General features: G+C 37.0%; 1 pseudogene; it reads left to right on the top strand.

Annotated features, from left to right (window-relative positions):
- Positions 1-11,169: 11,169 nt before the first annotated feature.
- LOC131408701 (RNA polymerase II subunit A C-terminal domain phosphatase SSU72 like protein 3-like) lies at positions 11,170-12,596 on the top strand (annotated as a pseudogene).
- Positions 12,597-13,104: the final 508 nt, after the last annotated feature.

The raw sequence follows: 13,104 nt of genomic DNA, 5'->3' as shown, positions 1-13,104 counted from the left end.
CTGGGTGTTGATGTACAGGATTTGGCAATCACCTCTTCTCTCTTCCCAAAAAGGCGAATAGGGTTGGAGTAGGGATAGTGGAAACAGATCATTTTTCACTGGATGAGCAGTGGAAAGAGTCCTGGTCAGGAAGTCAGGAAACATGGGTTAGAACTTCTTACCATTCTATTCACTTGCTATGTGATCTCAGTAAAATTTTTCCTCTACATAAAAAACCACATCATGCAATGTTATAATTCTTGCTTCAATTGTCACTTTTAAAAACTCAAAGTGAGAAAGATAATATTTATCCACAACTATCATTTCCATTGTTCTTTCTTCATTCCTGTTGTCCCAAGTTTCCTTCTTTTATCATTTTCTCTCTGTTGGAACAACTATTTTTAGCCATTTTTGGGTTGGCCTTCTGGCAGCAAATTCTCCCAGTTTTCCTTCATCTAGTAATGTCTTCATTTCACCTTAATTCCTGTAGCATATTTCCACTGGAAATAGAATTCTGGGTTAATATTTCTTGTTCTTCAGCACAGGAAAAATGTGATGCTACTTGCTTCTAGCCTCCCTGGTTTCTGTTAAGAAATCCACCCATCTGAATCATTGTTCCCTATAAATAATGCACTGTTTCTCTTGCTCCTTTCAAGATTTTTTTTCTTTAGTTTTCAGAAGTTTGATTATGATATGTGTTGGTGTGGATTTCCATTGATTTATACTATTTTGAATGATTCAGCTTCTTGAATCTGTAGATTTGTCTTTTACCAAATTTGAGAAGATTTCAGCCATTGTTTCCTTGAATAATTTTCAATTCCTACACTCTCCCTCCTCTCCTTCCTGCACTCCAATGATATGATTGTTAAATTATTTATTATTATCTGACAGGTCTCTGAGGCTTGGTTCATTTTTTTATTTCAGTCTACTCCCTCTTATTCTGTTCTTTAGTTGGTGGATTTCTATTGCTCTGTCTTCAAGTTCACTATTCTTTCCTCTGTCATCTCCATTCTGTTATTGAGCCTATTCAGTAATTATTTTATTGTATTTTTCAGTTCTAAAATTTCTATTTGGCTCTTCTTTTTACCTCCTAAATCCTTTCTGAGCATTACTGTTTCTTCATGTGTTTCAAGCATATTCATGATTGCTGTTGAAGCATTTTTATGAAGGCCTCTTTAAAATTCTCGTCAAATAATTCCACCATCTGTGTCATCTCATTGTTGGCATCTGTTGTTTTTTCTCATTGAAGTTGGAATTTTCCTGGTTCTGTGTAAGATACATGATTTTCACTGTTTCCTGGACATTTTGTGTATTATGTTATCAGACTCTGGATCTAATTTTAATCTCTTATTTTAGCAGAATTCTGATGACACCTCACTGGCACAGGAAGGAGGTGCCACCTTGTTATTACCAGGTGGGAGTGGAAATCTAGGCTCTTCACTCATCGTCTGATGACACTGTGGGGAAGGCAAGTCATCTCCTTTCTGCTGAGCAGGGGTGGAGATCCAAGCCCCCAGCTTAGGTTCTGTTGATGGGCTGAGGGATTCATAGGCCATGACTTTTTTCTGTGACATTTGGCTGGTATACGGTAGTATTGTCAAAAATATTTCTGTCTTGCTAGGACATTGATTTTAGAGATAATGGTTTTTCCTGGAGTTTTTTTGTTTACACTCATTGGTGATTCTGAGCTATGGGATTCTAAAGTGCCCAGTCTGGGAAATAAAGGAGGCAAAAATAAAACCCAGAGAACACATCATTATGTCATCACTCAAGTCTAAGGTCCCTAGCCAACTTCTCTCCAAGTTTCACAGACTTCTTTTTATGTTTTATGTATTATATCCAGGGTTTTTCAGCAGTACTTAGTGAGAGGAATAGGGAGAAATGAATCTATTCCATCTTGTCTGGAACTGAAAGTCCCATTTTTCTTTTAATTTTGCGGGGGTTTTTTTATTAATAAGTTTTGAGAGCTCTTCATGTATCCTGAATATAACTCCTTTATCAATAATATGCTTTGCAAATATTTTTCCCAGTCTGTGGCTCATCTTTTTAGTCTCTTAACAGTATATTTTAAACAGCAAACATTTTAATTTGGATGAAGTCATTTTTTTTGCCTAAGTATATTTCTCTACTTAATGTGTTGAAATTTATCTACTACATTGCCTTTGAACCTTTGACAAAAATCATTTTTCCATATATATGTGTGTCTATGAATGAACTCTATTTTATGCCATTGATTTATTTATATTTCTTAAACCAATGACACACTGTCTTGATTATTGTAGCATTATAATAAGTCTTTAATCGGGTATGTTAGTGTTCTAAATTTATTCTCTTTTGCAAAGTTGTTTTGGCTGTTATAGTTGCTTGGGATTTCCATACAAATTTTTGAATCAGCTTTTCATTTTTAAGGCAAGTCTTATATAGTTGATTGAGATTGCATTGAATCTGTAGATCATTTTTGGAAGAAATGAGATCTGAACAATTTTGAGTCTTCCCACTTATGAACATAGCATGTCTCTCCATTTACTTCAGTTTTCTTTAATGATCTCAGCAAGGTTTTACAGTCTTCATTGTATAGGTCTCTCATTCTTGATATTGGTATTTTGTGTTTTCTCTCTGTTTTTCAGACAAATTTTGTCAGATTTATCTCTAAGTGTTTAAAAGTTTTGTGCAAATTTTTATCTAAAGATGTTGTTTCTTTAATTTCAATTTCTGATTTTTTTCTAATGTCTAAAAGTACAATTTTGTTTTGTATACGTATTGACCTTGTATCCTGCAGCCTCACTAAATTTATCTCTTAGTTCTTGTAGTTTCTCTCCTAAATTCCATCAGATTTTCTACACAGATTATCATATCTTTGACAAATAGTGAGAGAGATACTTCTTTTCCAATATGGAGGCCTTTTAGTTGTCTGTTGCCTTATTGTCTAGCTAGAACTTTCAGTAAAAAATAAATAGAAGTGGTGAGAGTATATGTGCTTATCTTGTTCCTGATCTCAGGGGAAAAAGTATTCAACCTTGCACCATTAATTATGATGTTAACTATAAGTTTTTTAAATTTCTATAGTCAGGTTGAAAAAGTCACCTCTATTTCTAATTTGCTGAGAGTTTTTAAAATGAATCGACGCTAGATTTTTGTCAAATGCTTTTTCTGTGTCAACTGAGACGATCATATGATTTTTCATTTTTATTTTGTCATAATGTTGAGTTACATTGATTGATTATCAAGTGTTAAACCTTGGATTCCTAGGTTAAAGTCCACTTGCTCAAAAACATTTTTATGTCAGTTAAATTTGATTTGATAATATTATGTTTAGAATTTTTGCATCTATGTTCATGAAAGTTACTGATCTGTTTTTCTTTTCATGCACTATCTCTGTCTCATTTTGGTATCAGAGTAATACTGGCTTCATAGTCAGAAGGGGGAATTACTCCCTCTTCTTCCATTTTCTGGAAGAGTTTGTGTAAAATGGGGATTATTTATCCCTGAAACATTTGGTAGAATACAGCAGTTAACAGATCTGTGCCTGGAGTTATCTTTGTAGGTCACTTTTTAAGTACAAGTTCAATTTATTTAACAAATTTTGGGCTATTCAAAATATCTATTGCTTCTTGATTGAGTTTCAGTAATTTGTGTTTTTCAAGGAATACGTCCATTTCCTCTAAGTTGTCAAATTTATTGTCATAAAATTGTTCATAAAAATCCTTATTACCACTTCTTTTTTTTTTTTTTTTTTTTTTTGGCTGAGGAAGATTCACCCTGAGCTAATGTCTGTGACCAATATTCCTCTATTTTGTATGTGAGTCACTGCCACAGCGTGGCTACTGACAAATGGTGTAGGTCCATGCCCAGGAAATGAATCCAGGCAACCAAAGCGGAGTACTTAATCACTGGGCCATGGGGCCAGCCTTGGTCCTTTTTTAATATCTGTAGAATCTGTTCTAATGTCAACTCTCTCATTCCAGATAGTGGTCATGTGTGTCTTCTCTCTACTTTTCCTAATCTGCCTGGCAAATTGTACCTCAATAGGGATACTTTGTGCCTCTTGGGGGATATTTGGCAATGATGCCTAAAAACATTTTTGATTGTCATAACGGGGCAGGGTGCAAGCAATACTACTGTTATCTAGTAAGTAGAAGTGAAAGATGCTACTAAATATCATACAATGTACAGGGAAGCCCCCCAAACAATGAAGTACCCATCCCAGGAGTCAATAGGCCAAGATTGAGAAATGCTGACCTAAAACTTTATTGATTTTATTGATTTCTCAAATAACCAGCTTTTGGTTTCACTTATTTTTCTATATTATAGGATTCTATTTATATGAATGGTCCAGACCAGGCAAATTCTGTACAAATATAAAGTAGATTCATGGTGGCATAGGGCTGGGATTGATATGTAGATACAGGGTTATATATAGCTGAAAGTATGGGGTTTCTTTTTAAGGGGACAAAAATATTCCAAAGTGGATTATGATGATGACTCCACATATCTATGAATATAATAAAACCCATTTATTGTACATTTTAAATAGATGTCTGTTATGTTATGATATCTCCATAAAGCTGTTTTTAAAAATAAAACAATGACCAAAAATCTGATTGAAAAATGGGCAAAAGTCACAGATAGGCAAGTCAGAAAAAATCATCCAAAATAGATGTAAAATGTATGACTAGGAGTTTTGCCTTGGTTTTCCTCAAAATGATCTCTCCCCAAATGCTCTCTTATCATTCACTTGTCTAGCTTAAGCTTCTTTAAATGGCTTCTGGTCTCCAAAAGGGAAAAAATGGGAGCTGCAAAGCCTCTTAAAGCATATGACCTGAAATTCACACATCACTTTAACCTAATTCTATTAGCAAAGAATGTCATAAGATCAACGAAGATTCAAGAGGATGGGTAATAGACTGCATCTCATAGTCGGGGAAAAGACGTGTTTTCAACACAGGCAAGAATCATTGGCAGCCATTGGTAGGAGGCTCTCAAATATAACAAGAAGCAGCTCAGAATCAAAGTAGCCAAAGCTGTACCCAAATAAGACAAGTGGTTGCTACCAGAAATGCATGGGAACAGGATCAATTCATCAAATACCATGAAGAACTATAACGACACAGCAGAACAGAAAGAGAATGACAACTCTCCAGAAACCAAGTCACAGAAGTCACAGAAGATTACAACCTGACAAAGAATTCAAAATAGCTGTCATAGAGAAACTAAACAAGTGACAAGAAAACTCAGAAACACAGTTCGATGAGCTCAGGGATAAAATTAATGAACAGAAGCAGTATTTCACCAAAAAGTTTGAAACTCTAAACAAAAGAAACCAATAAATTCTGGAGATGAAGAACACAATGAGATGAAAAATAATATATAAAGCATTAAAAAAAGAGAAGACCAGGGGCCAGCCTGGTGGCACGAGCAGTTAAGTGTGTGCACTCCACTGCAGCAGCCCGGGGTCCGCTGGTTCGGATCCCTGGTGCGCACTGACGCACCGCTTGTCAAGCCATGCTGTGGTGGCATCCCATATAAAGTAGAGGAAGATGGGCATGGATGTTAGCCCAGGACCAGTCTTCCTCAGCAAAAAAGAGGAGGATTGGCAGATGTTAGCTCAGGGCCAATATTCCTCACAAAAAAAAAAAGAGAAGACCATATAGAGGGGATAATTAGTGAGCTCAAAGATAGAAATCTAGAAAGGATTCAGGTGGAGGAGGAGAGAACTATGATTTTTTTAAAAGTGAGAAAGTCTTCAAGAAATATCCAAACCAATCAGGAAAAGTAACATAAGGATAATAGGTACACCAGAAGGAGAAGAAAGGGAGAAAGGAGCAGAGAGCTTATTCAAAGAAATGACAGCTGAGAACTTCCCAAACCTGAGGAAGGAACGGGACATACAAGTACGTGAAGCTATTTGAACTCCTAATTACCACAATGCAAAAAGACTTTCTCCAAGGCATATAATAGTAAAACTGTCAAAAGTCAATGACAAAGAAAAAATATTAAGGGCAGTAAGACAGAAGAAAATAACCTACAAAAGAACTCCAATCAGGCTTTCAGCAGATTTCTCAGCATAAACCCTACAGGCTAGGACAAAGTGAAATGGTGTACTCAAAATACTGAGAACCAAAACCTTGAGCCAAGTTTACTTTGAATTCTCTATCCAGCAAAATTATCTTTCGGACATGACAGAGAAATAAAAGCTTTCCCAGACAAACAAAAGCTGAGGGAGATCATTGCCACTAGAACTGCCTTACAAGAAATGTCAAATGGAGCCCTCCTACCTGAAACAAAATGGCAAGGGTTTACAATGCTTTGACCAAGGAGATAAATAGACAAACAGACTCAGAAAATTGTATCTCTATATCAGAATAGGTTAGTAAACACTTAATAATAACATAAGGATAAAGGGAAAGAAGGCACCAAAAATAACTATGACCACCTCAATTTCAGACAAAATCAGATCACAAAGAATAAATTGTGACAACAAAAATATAGAAGGGGAAGAGGAAAAGGATGGAACCTGCATAGGCTAAAGGAGATAAGAAGCTATCAGAAAAAGGACTATCTTATATGTACGATCTTTTATACAAACTTCATGGGATCCACAAAACAAAAAAATCAGAGCAAAGTCACAACCCCTAAATAATGAGAAAACAGAAAAGCACCACAGAAAACTACCAAACTGAAATGGCAGACAGAACCACAAGGGAAAAGAAATGATGGAAATTTAGAATAACCAAAAAACAAAAGGTAAAATGGCAGTATTAAGCCCTATATATAAATAATCACTCTAAATGGAAATGGATTGAATTCACCAATCAAAAGACACAGAGTGGCTGAATGGATTAAGAAACAAGACCCAACAATATGCTGCCTCCAGGAAACACATCTCAGCTCTAAAGACAAACATGGGTTCAGAGTGAAGGGATGGAAGATGATACTGCAAGCAAATAGCAACCAAAAGAAAGTAGGTGTAGCTATACTTCTATAACACAAAACAGATTTCAAGACAAAAAAGATAACAAGAGACAAAGATGGACATTTTGTAATGATAAAAGGTACATTCCAACAAGAAGATATAGCACATATTAATATGTATGCACCAAACACAGGAGCACCAAAGTATTTAAACCAACTATTAACAGACCTAAAGGGAGAAACTGACAACAACACAATAACAGTAGGGGACTTTAACACCCCAATTATATCAATGGGAGGATCATCCAGGCAGAAATTCAACAAGGAAACAATGGCCTTAGATGAAACACTAGAGCAGATGGACTTAATAGATATATGTAAAACATTCCACCCCACAAGAGCAGAATACACATTCTTCTCAAGTGCACATGGAACATTCTCACAGATAGATCATATGTTTGGAAACAAAGCAAGCCTTAATAAATTTAAGAAGATTGAAATAATATCAAGCATCTTTTCTGACCACAGTGGTATGAAACTAGAAATCAAATCCAAAAAGAAAGCTAGAAAAATCACAAATATGTGAAGCCTAAACAACAGGTTACTGAACAACAATCAGATCAATGAAGAAATCAAAGGAGAAATCAAAAAATACCTGGAGAAAACTGAAAATGAAAACACAACATACCAGAACTCATGGGATACAGCAAAAGCAGTACTAAGAGGGAAGTTTATAGTAATACAGGCCTACCTCAAGAAACAAAAATCTCAATTAAACACTCTTACACTATACTTAAAAGAACTAGAGAGAGGAGAACAAAAAAAGTCCAAAGTCAGTAGAAGGAAGGAAATAATAAAAATAAGAGCAGAAATAAAAGAAACGGAGACTAAAAGACAATAGAAAGGATCAATGAACATAAGAGCTGGTTCTTTGACAAGATAAACCAAACTGACAAACCAATAGCCAGACTCACTAAGGAAAAAAGAGGGAAGACTCAAATAAATAAAATCAGAACTTAAAGAGGAGAAATTACACTGGACACCGCAGAAATACAGAGGATTATAAGAGGATACTATGAAAAGCTATTCACCAACAAATTGGATAACCTAGAAGAAATGGATGAATTCTTAGAGTCATATAACCTTCCAAAACTGGATCAAGCAGAAATAGAGAATCTGAGGGCCTGCCCGGTGGCATAGTGGTTAAGTTCACAAGCTCCACTTTCACAGCCCAGGGTTCATCAGTTCAGAGCCTGGGCGCAAACCAACACACCACTTATCAAGCCATGCTGAGGCGGTGTCCCACATAGAGCAACTAGAAGGATGTTGAACTATGACATACAACAATCCATAGGGGTTTGGGGGAGAAAAAAGGGGAAAAGGAGGAAGATTGGCAACAGAGGTAAGCTCAGGGCCAATATTCCTCGAGAACAAATGGAGATTTTCATCAAAATCGCAGTAAAATCTGACTTTAAAAAAAGAAAAAATGAAGAAATAGAGAATCTGAATAGCCAAATCACAACTAAAGCGATTGAAACAGTAATCAAAAATCTCACAAAAACAAAAGTCCAGGGATAGATGGCTTCTCCGGTGAATTGTACCAAACATTCAAAGAAAATTTGTTACCTGCCCTTCTCAAACTCTTCCAGAAAATTGAAGAAGGTAAGACACTTCATAACTCATTTTGTGATGCCAACGTTACCCTGATCCCATAACGAGACAAGGACAACACAAAAATGGAAGGTAAAAGGCCAATTTTGCTGATGAACATAGATGCAAAAATTCTCAACAAAGTATTAGCAAAACAAATACAATAATACATTAAAAGGATCATACACCATGATAAGTGAGATTTATTCCAGGGATGCAGGAATGGTTCAACATCCTCAAATCAATCAATGTGACACACCACATTAACAAAATGAAGAATAAAAATCACACTATCATCTCAATAAACAAAAAGAAAGCATCTGACAAGATCCAACATCCATTTATAATAAAAACTCTGCAACATAGTAAGGCCATCTGTGATAAACCCATAGCCAACATCATACTCAATGGTGAAAAACTGAAAGCTATTCTTCAGAAAACAGGAACAAGACAAGGATGCCCACTCTTGCCACTCTTATTCAACCTAGTACTGGGAGTTTTAGCCAGAGCAATTAGGCAAGAAAAGGAAGTAAATGGGATCCAAATTGGAAAGGAAGAAGTAAAAATGTCACTATTGTGGATGACATGATTCTATATATAAAATACCCAAAAGAATCCACCAAAAACTATTAGAAGCAATTCACAAATACAGTAATTTTGCAGGGTAAAATATCAACATACAAAAATCAGTTGCATTTCTATACACTAATAGTGAACTAGCAAAAAGAGAAATCAAGAATATAATCCCATTTATAATTGCAACAAAAAGAATAAAATACCTACGAATAAATTTAACCAGGGAGGTGAAAGACCTATATACTGAAAACTATAAGACATTATTGAAAGAAATTGAAGAAGACATAAGGAAACGGAAAGATATCCCATGCTCACGGATTGGAAGAATAAGCATAGTTAAAATGTCCATATTACCTAAAGCAATCTATAGATTCTATCCAATCCCAATCAGAACCCCAATGACATTCTTCACAGAAATAGAACAAAGAATCCTAAAACTTACATGTAACAATGAAGACCCAGCGTAGCCAAAGAAATCCCAAGAAAAAAGAAGAAAGCTGGAGGTATCACATTCCTTGAATTCAAAATAAACTACAAAGCTATAGTAATCAAAACAACGTGGTACTGACACAAAAACAGACACACAGATCAATGGAACAGAACCGAGAACCCAGAAATAAAACAACACCTCTATGGACAGCTTATCTTCAACAAAGCAGCCAAAAACATACAATGGAGAAAGGAAAGTCTCTTCAATAAATGGTGTTGGGAAAACTGGACAGCCACATGCAAAAGAATGAAGGTAGACCCTTATCTTACACCATGCCCAAAAATTAACTCAAAAGGGATGAAAATTTTAATATAACACCTGAAACCATGACACCTAGAAGAAAACATAGGCAGTACGCTTTTGATGTCAGTCTTTGCAGTATCTTTTCGAATACCATCTCTACTCACCCAAGAGAAACAAAAGAAAAAATAAAGAAATGAGACTACATCATACCAAAAACCTTCTGCATGGCAAAGGAAACCATCAACCCAAAGAAAAGACAACCCACCAAGTGAAAGAAAATACTTGTAAATCCTATATCTGACAAGGGGTTAATTTCCAAAATATATAAAGAAATCATACAACTCAACAATTAAAAAAATGATCCAAATCAAAAAAGGGAAGAGGATATGAACAGATGTCTTTCCAAAGAAGATATACAGATGGCCAACAGGCATGTGAAAAGATGGTCAACATCACTAATTCTTAGGGAAATGCAAATCAAAACTACCATGAGATATCACCTCACACCCATATGAATGGCTATAATTAACAAGACAAGAAATAACAAATATTGGAGAGAATGTGGAGAAAACGGAACCCTCATACATTGCTGCTGGGAATGCAAACTGGTGCAGCCACTATGGAAAACGGTATGAATTTTTCAAAAAACTAAAAATAGAAACACCATATGATCCAGCTATGTCACAACTGGGTATTTATCCAAAGAGCATGAAATCAATAAGTCAAAAAGATATATGCATCCCTATGTTCATGGCAGCATTATTTACATTAGCCATGGTATGGAAGCAACCCAAGTGCCCATCAACAGATGAATGAATAAAGAAGATGTGGTATATATATACAAAGGAATACTACTAGTACACTAATATACTAATATACTTCCATAAAAAAAATTGGTGCCGTGCAACAATATGGATGGACTGTGAGAGTATTTTGCTAAGTGAAATAAGCCACACAGAGAAAGACAAATACCATATATTTTCACTCAAATGTGGAAAATAAACAAATACATAGATAGGGAGAACAGATAGGTGGTAGCCAGAGGGGAAGGGGGTGAGGAGAGGGTGAAAGGGGTAAAGGGGAGCATATGCATACTGAGGAATAAATCTAGACTATTGGTGGTGAAAACAATGTAGTCTATACAGAAACTGATATATGATAATGTACACCTGAAATTTACACAACATTATAAGCCAATATGACCTCAATAAAATAATTTTTAATAAAAAACAGTAGCCCCATACAAAACTGAACCAACAGAACTCCAGATTTCAAAATGCTCCCACAGGGTAGAAACACCCTTGTTGAGAATTTGAAGTTTAGGTGATTTAATCACCTGACTGGTCTCATGAATAAGTTAGGTTCTCCAGTTGTTTTTTGTCATAGTCCAATTGTTACCAAAGCCAAACTCCAGGCAAGTTAAATCAGCCTCTCCACCAGAAGTAGTTGTCACACAAAGTAAAGTGTATTTGCAGCAAATAGGAGACCATGTGGAATCATTTCCAAAGTCATGGCTCCTCGAACAAAGGGAAGCAGGGATTTTTTTATTTCAGAGGGGGAATGAATATTCAAAAGGGGTGGAGGATGGGTATTCACTTGCACAGGCTCAGTTGGAAAACATTCTTCCACCTACACTGCATGTTATGCTTATAAGGCCTAAGCTCCTCCTGGAGAGATTTTAGCATTAAAAATAAGGCAAAGGTCACAGGTGTAGTTCTTGTGGTGAGGTTTGGTCTGGTTCAGGGCAGTTGGTGATTGCATCTCCTTAACAAAACAGAAGGGAAAAAAAACAATTTGGAAAACCAGTTAAATGCTTCCAAACCCACCCTAGAGTTCCTCTGGGCAATTAGTTGGTGACACAATCAATCAAGAAGTCCTGGAAGTCTCCTCCCACTCTGAGAAAGTGACTCAATATAAACTAGGTTCCCGTTCTTTAACACTCTGCCAGTTGGAAGAGCTGTAGCCAGGTGGTCATCCCCCTGGATTCAGAGTCGCCATACCTACTGAACCTCACATGTCTCACTGAAGTCCCAAATGCCCACCATCATGCCCTGCTCCTCGCTCAAGGTGGCTGTGGTGTGTATAAGTAACATGAACAGGAGCATGGAAGCCCACAGCTTCCTCAGGAAAAAAGGCTTCAGGGTCCGGTCTTTCGGAACTGCAGCTTATGTGAAGCTCCCAGGACCATCACCCAATCTTCCCCTGGCTTAGGATTTCTCAACCCTCATATAAACAGATGTACAAGGACCTTCTCAAGAAAGACAGACAACTCTATACCAGGAATGGAATCTTACACAGAAGAAATGAGAGAATCAAGCCCCAGCCAGAGAGCTTTCAAGAGTGCAGCGATGCCTTCGATGTCATCTTTACGTGTGGGGAAAGCATCTATGACCGAGTGGTGGAAGACCTGTGTGCCAGAGAGCAGGAGACCTTCCAGCCTGTGCACGTGATCAACGTGGACATCCAAGACACCCTGGAGGATGCCACCCTTGGAGCTCTACTCATCAGTGAGCTCTGCCAGTGCCTCCAGCAGGCGGACAACATGGAGGACAGTCTGCATAAGCTGCTGCTGGCAGTGGAGGAGAAAAGAGGAAAGAGCTTTGTTCACACGGTCTGCTTCTCCTGAAGAGCTGGGCTGGTTTTGTCTCTTTGGTCAGAAAGAACTTTTGCACGCAGTTTTTGACTAGTCTATATTTTCTGTGAGAATTGTCTTTAACGCCCTTTGCACTAAATCCTGTTTGTTTGATTTTTAGGTGTGCCACCAGGGAAGAGCTATGAACAAGAAGAGCATTTATATTAAATGAGGACAAGGACTTCTGATAGTCATGAAAACACTCTAAATGTGGGGCATATTGTTCTAGGTACTTTACGAGGAAGTAATTCAGTGCTCACGTCATCCTGTAAGGATGTTACCCCATGACTGCATTTTGCGGATGAGCAAACCAAAGCTTATATTGGAGTGCTGGACAAGTGATTAGTTGAAGGATATTCAGTGAGTAAAGGAATAGGCCGTCCCTTTTTTTTGAGCCTTGTTTCTGAAGACTCTAGGGGAGAATTAGTTTCCTTGTTTTTTTCTAGCTTCTAGAAACCACCCACATTCCTTGGCTCATCGCTGCCTTCTTCCATGTTCAAAGTCAGCCATGGCAGGTTAAGTCCTTCTCTCATACATCACTCTGATCTCTTCTTCCTCCCTCTTTTAAATTTGAGGACCTTTGTAATTACATTGTGCCCACCTAGATACTTCAGGTTGATCT

Source organism: Diceros bicornis, chromosome 7 (genome assembly GCF_020826845.1).
Source record: "Diceros bicornis minor isolate mBicDic1 chromosome 7, mDicBic1.mat.cur, whole genome shotgun sequence".
NCBI lineage: Eukaryota > Metazoa > Chordata > Mammalia > Perissodactyla > Rhinocerotidae > Diceros > Diceros bicornis.
This window is presented reverse-complemented; position numbering and strand designations above follow the sequence as displayed.